Source organism: Oncorhynchus kisutch, linkage group LG29 (genome assembly GCF_002021735.2).
Source record: "Oncorhynchus kisutch isolate 150728-3 linkage group LG29, Okis_V2, whole genome shotgun sequence".
Classification (NCBI taxonomy): domain Eukaryota; kingdom Metazoa; phylum Chordata; class Actinopteri; order Salmoniformes; family Salmonidae; genus Oncorhynchus; species Oncorhynchus kisutch.
The window spans coordinates 43,713,751-43,720,191 of NC_034202.2; positions in this window are offsets into that span (position 1 = coordinate 43,713,751).

Here is a 6,441-nt window from a genome sequence, read left to right on the forward strand (position 1 = left end):
GCAGCAGTAGTAGTAGCAGCAGTAGTAGCAGCAGCAGTAGTAGCAGCAGCAGTAGTAGCAGTAGTAGCAGCAGCAGTAGTAGTAGTAGCAGCAGTAGTAGCAGTAGTAGCAGTAGCAGTCCCAGCAGTAGTAGTAGCAGTAGTAGCAGCAGCCGCAGTAGTAGCAGCAGCAGTAGTAGCAGCAGCAGTAGCAGTAATAGTATTTGTAGCAGTAGTGGTAGCAGTAGTAGCAGTAGCAGTCCCAGCAGTAGTAGTAGTATTAGAATAGCTTGAAAATAGAAAGAGCGGTACTCAGTGATGTGTTCGATTTGCCCCCAGACATAACACTTTGTACTCAGGACATAAAGCTAATTGCTTTGCAGTTTTACTGTAATGTCTAGTTGCAAACAGGCTGTGTCTTTGGAATCTTCCTTCTTTTCACTCTGTCATTTAGGTTAGAATGCTGGAGTAACTACAGTGTTGGCGATCCATCCTCAGTTCTCTCCTATCACAGCCATTAAACTCTCTAACAGTTTTAAAGCCGCCATTGTCCTCATGGTGAAATCCCTGAGTGGTTTACTTCCTCTCCGGCAACTGAATTAGGGCGTCTGCATCTTTGTAGTGACTGGGTGTATTGATACACTATTAAAAGTGTAATGAATGACTTCACCGTGCTCAAAGGGATATAGCTTTTTTATTTTTTTACAATAGGTGCCCTTTGTGAGGCATTAGAAAACCTCCCTCGTCTTTGTGGTTGAATCTGTTTTGAAATTCACTGCCTGACTGAGGGGCCTTACAGATAATGGTATATAAGTATAGGTACAGAGATGTGGTAGTCATTAAAAAATAATGTCAAAAACTATTGTTGCACACAGAGTGAGTTCATGCAACTTATTATGTGATTTGTTAAGTCAATTTGTACTCCAAACCTTATTTAGGCTTGCCACAATAAAGGTGTTGATTACGTATTGATTACTAATTGATTACTTATTGACTAGAAATGACCAATTTTCCTTTTTAATTCATTTGTAATTTTTTTAAAAAGTTACGTTTAAAAAAAATTTATTTGACAAAATAAAACAAAAAAACGAAAATAAATACCTTGTTTATATACAGTGGCTTGTGAAAGTATTCACCCCTCTTGACATTTTTCCTATTTTGTTGCCGTACAACCTGGAATTAACATTTATTTTTTTTGGGGGGGGGGGGTTGTATCATTTGATTTACACAACATGCCTACCACTTTGAAGATGCAAAATATTTTTTATTGTGAAACAAACTAGAAATAAGACAAATAAACTGAACTTGAGCATGCATAACTATTCACCCCCCCAAAGTCAATACTTTGTAGAGCCACCATTTGCAGCAATTACAGCTGCAAGTCTCTTGGGGGTATGTCTCTATAAGCTTAGCACATCTAGCCACCTGGGATTTTTGCCCATTCTTCAAGGCAAAACTGCTCCAGCTCCTTCAAGTTGTTTGGGTTCCCGCTGGTGTACAGCAATCTTTAAATAATACCAAAGATTGTCAATCGGATTGAGGTCTGGGCTATGATTAGGCTATTCCAAGACATTTAAATATTTCCCCTTAATTTTACGGCTAGGGGTTCTGCTAGCGGAACGTTTCTACATCATCCAGGGAAATGGCAGAGCATGACATTTAAAAAAAAGAAATTGAAATATTTAACTTTCATACATTCACAAGTGCAATACACCAAATTGAAGCTTAACTTCTTGTTAATCTAGCCATTGTGTCAGATTTCAAAAAGGCTTTACGGCGAAAGCAAACCATGCGATTATCTGAGGACAGCACCCCATCAAACATTCACATGAAAATCACATTTCAACCAGTCAGGCGCGACACAAAAGTCAGAAATAACGATATATTTCATGCCTTACCTTTAAAGATCTTCCTCTGTTGACACTCCAATATGTCCCATAAACATCATAAATGGTCATTTTGTTCGATTAATTCCGTCATTATATCCCCAAAATGTCAATTTATTTGGTGCGTTCGATTTAAAAAAAACACAGGTTCCAACATGACTACAAAATATGTAATAAATCACCTGTAATCTTTATCCAAACAACTATCCTAATACAACTTTAGGTATTTTTTTACGTAAATAATCAATCAAATTTAAGACGGGATGATCTGTGTTCAATAGAGGATCAAAACAGAGTGGAGCTCTCAGGTCGTGCGTCCTAACCACAACAGTACACTAGACTCAACCCTCGTTCTTAACTGCCCTACTTCTTCATTTCTCAAAGGAAAAACCTCAACCAATTTCTAAAGACTGTTGACATCCAGTGGAAGTGATAGGAACTGCAAGCAAGTCCCTTAGAAATCTAGATTCACATCGAAAAACTGAAATTGAAAAAGAGAGTGAACTCAATTTTTTTAATCCTGGATGGTTTGTCCTCGGGGTTTCGCCTGCCAAATAAGTTCTGTTATACTCACAGACATAATTTTACCAGTTTTAGAAACTTCAGAGTGTTTCCTATCCAAATCTACCAATGTCATATATGCATATCCTAGCTTCTGGGCTTGTGTAGCAGGCAGTTGACTTTGGGCATGCTTTTCATCCGGAGGTGAAAATACTGCCCCCTATCCCAAACACGTTAAATCGATTGGACATGACTTGGAAGGCACCTACCTGTTTATATACAGTAAGGTCCCACAGTTGACATTGCATGTCAGAGCAAAAAGCAAGCCATGAGGTCGAAGGAATTGTCCATAGAGCTCTGAGACAGGATTGTGTCAAGGCACAGATGTCTGCAGCATTGAAGGTCCCCAAGAACACAGTGGCCTCCATTATTCTTAAATGGAAGAAGTTTGGAACCACCAAGACTCTTCCTGGAGCTGGACGCCTGGCCAAACTGAGCAATCGGAGGAGAAGGGCCTTGGTCAGGGAGGTGACAAAAACGCGATGGTCACTCTGACAGAGCTCCAGAGTTCCTCTGTGGAGATGGGAGGATCTTACAGAAGGAGAACCATCTCTGCAGTACCAATCAGGCCTTTATGGTAGAGTGGCTGGACAGAAGCCACTCCTCAGTAAAAGGCACATGACATCCCACTTGGAGTTTGCCAAAAGGCACCTAAAGGACTGTCACGTTCGTTATAAGGATCGGACCAAGACGCAGCGTGTTATGTGTACATTCTTATTTATTAAAAGAATGACCACCAAACAAAATAACAAACCGTGAAGCTATACAAACGAGTGCTGACAGGCAACTACACATAGACAAGATCCCACAAACACCAAAGGGAAATGGCTACCTAAATATGATCCCCAATCAGAGACGACGATAAACAGCTGCCTCTGATTGGGAACCATATCAGGCCACCATAGACATACAAACCACCTAGACCTACAAAAACCCTAGACATACAAAAAAACCTAGACAATACAAAAACTAGTGTACCCACCCTAGTCACACCCTGACCTAACCAAAACATAAAGAAAACAGAGATATCTCAGGTCAGGGCGTGACAACGACTCTCAGACCATGAGAAACAAAATTCTCTGTTCTGATGAAATCAAGGTAACATGGCACCATCCCTACGGTGAAGCATGGTGGTGGTGGCAGCATCATGCTGTGGGGATGTTTTTCAGTGGCAGGGACTGGGAGAATAGTCATGATTGAGGCAAAGATGAACAAAGTAAATTACAGAGAGATCCTTGATGTAAACCTGCTCCAGAGCGCTCAGGACCTCAGACTTGGACAGCTAGCTTCTGTCCTCCTTTGGGTACGTTGACCTCAATACAAAACCTAGGTGGCTCGTAGGTCTCACCCCATTCCATAGACCTACATGGTAATTATGGCCACTTCTGAAGGGCGACCTCCAACCAATCAAAGCTTTTGCAGTATGAAGTGACATGTTGTCTATCCAATCATATTATTACGATCAGAGAATGAACCTAGTGTGTTGTATTGGGGTTGTGTCGTAGAGCATTATGGGGGGGGGGTTCTAATGTGTTGAGAAGCTTGATGAGTTGGTGACATTTTTGGATAGAGATTGAAAAGTGATAGTGGAGCATTTAAAAAAAATATTCAATTCAAATGAGTTCCTTCAAATTACAGGAGACGGAGGAGGTAGATTATAAATTGTTTTCTTGGTTTCAGAACTTTATTTGTGTGCCTAGTTTGTGCAATTTATTAGAATTGACCTTGCTAACTTCAGTAGTAAGTATCAGTAGGTAGCTAGCTACCAGCTCGAGTGTGCAGTTCTCGCTGCCAACAATTTTGTTGAAGAACCCCTTTCATTCTCTAGGGTACACAGAAGAGGTGTGAATTAAAACCGAGGGTCGACCTGAGATCAAATCAAATCAAATCAAATTTATTTATATAGCCCTTCGTACATCAGCTGATATCTCAAAGTGCTGTACAGAAACCCAGCCTAAAACCCCAAACAGCAAGCAATGCAGGTGTAGAAGCACGGTGGCTAGGAAAAACTCCCTAGAAAGGCCAATACCTAGGAAGAAACCTAGAGAGGAACCAGGCTATGTGGGGTGGCCAGTCCTCTTCTGGCTGTGCCGGGTGGAGATTATAACAGAACATGGCCAAGATGTTCAAATGTTCATAAATGACCAGCATGGTCGAATAATAATAAGGCAGAACAGTTGAAACTGGAGCAGCAGCACAGTCAGGTGGAAGTTGAAACTGGAGCAGCAGCATGGCCAGGTGGACTGGGGACAGCAAGGAGTCATCATGTCAGGTAGTCCTGGGGCATGGTCCTAGGGCTCAGGTCCTCCGAGAGAGAGAAAGAAAGAGAGAAGGAGAGAATTAGAGAACGCACACTTAGATTCACACAGGACACCGAATAGGACAGGAGAAGTACTCCAGATATAACAAACTGACCCCAGCCCCCCGACACATAAACTACTGCAGCATAAATACTGGAGGCTGAGACAGGAGGGGTCAGGAGACACTGTGGCCCCATCCGAGGACACCCCCGGACAGGGCCAAACAGGAAGGATATAACCCCACCCACTTTGCCAAAGCACAGCCCCCACACCACTAGAGGGATATCTTCAACCACCAACTTACCATCCTGAGACAAGGCTGAGTATAGCCCACAAAGATCTCCGCCACGGCACAACCCAAGGGGGGGGCGCCAACCCAGACAGGATGACCACAACAGTGAATCAACCCACTCAGGTGACGCACCCCCTCCAGGGACGGAGATCAGTTTCATAAAGAAGAATGAAAAATTGAGGTCGTTCAATACCAACTGGTATCAAATATATATCTGGTTAACAGGGAGCCTATGAGTGGGGTGGCAGCGTAGCCTAGTGGTTAGAGCGTTGGACTAGCAACCAGAAGGTTTTGAGTTCAAACCCCCGAGCTGACAAGGTACAAATCTGTCGTTCTTCCCCTGAAAAAGGCAGTTAACCCACTGTTCCTAGGCCGTCATTGAAAATAAGAATGTGTTCTTAACCGACTTGCCTAGTTAAATAAAAAATAATCAATCCTCCTGTATTGCTGGCCTTGCCTGCTTTTTGGAAAGTCTGAGCCTTGGACCTTGGACGAAAGGGCGGTGGCCTCAAGAGCATCTTATCGTTCAGCTAAACGGCTCAACAGAAGCAGGGAGCATATACGTATCCACATCAGATTTCAGCTGAGTATTCAAACTGCGCAACACCACGAGAGAGTAAGAGGAAACAGGGATGTTCTCAATTGGCTTATCAACACCACTGCATTTAGGGGCCTGAAAGAATTGGCTTTTAGAGGACACGACGAGAGGGAATGTTCCGCCGACAAGGGCAACTACAAGGAGCTTTCAGAGGTAATTGCACGTTACGATGCTTTACTTGCTGAACATGTGGAACATTCGACTGACCTCTGACCTCTCTGGGACCTGCCATTCGTCTTTTCTGGCATGTCGAAATCAATTCAGAATTATTTGATATCTTCCATCGCGTCATCCACTAAAAGTTAGATGAAAAGAAAGAGGTTTGACGGAGCACAGAGTGCTTTTTAGTCGGTTTTCCACTTTCCTCTGGTATTTATTTTGGCAAAGATGATAACACATAACCCCTTCTGACAGACACAAGCAGAAACCCATGACATCAATGTTGCAGCAGCCTGGGCTACACATAAACATTAGAGATCTGACATGCTGTATGGGATGAAAACAAGACTATTTTTTCAGTCTGATCAACTGTAGACTACTAATAAGAGCAGGTGCATACACCCAATGCGCCCTGTCCATCTGGTCAGGGTAAACTAATTGGTAACGTTATGTATTTATAGTCCATTTATGTGTCAGGAGGAAATGTGAATGTGATTTAAATGTGGTTTATATTCAAAATTGAGCTGGCTAGGATGCCTATATACATTTTCAATCCAAAATTATAAACGGGAATTAATCAATCATTTGGCTCCCAAGTGGCGTAGCGGTCTAAGACTCTGGTTCGCTCCCGATCTGTATCACAACCGGCCGTGATTGGGAGTTCTAC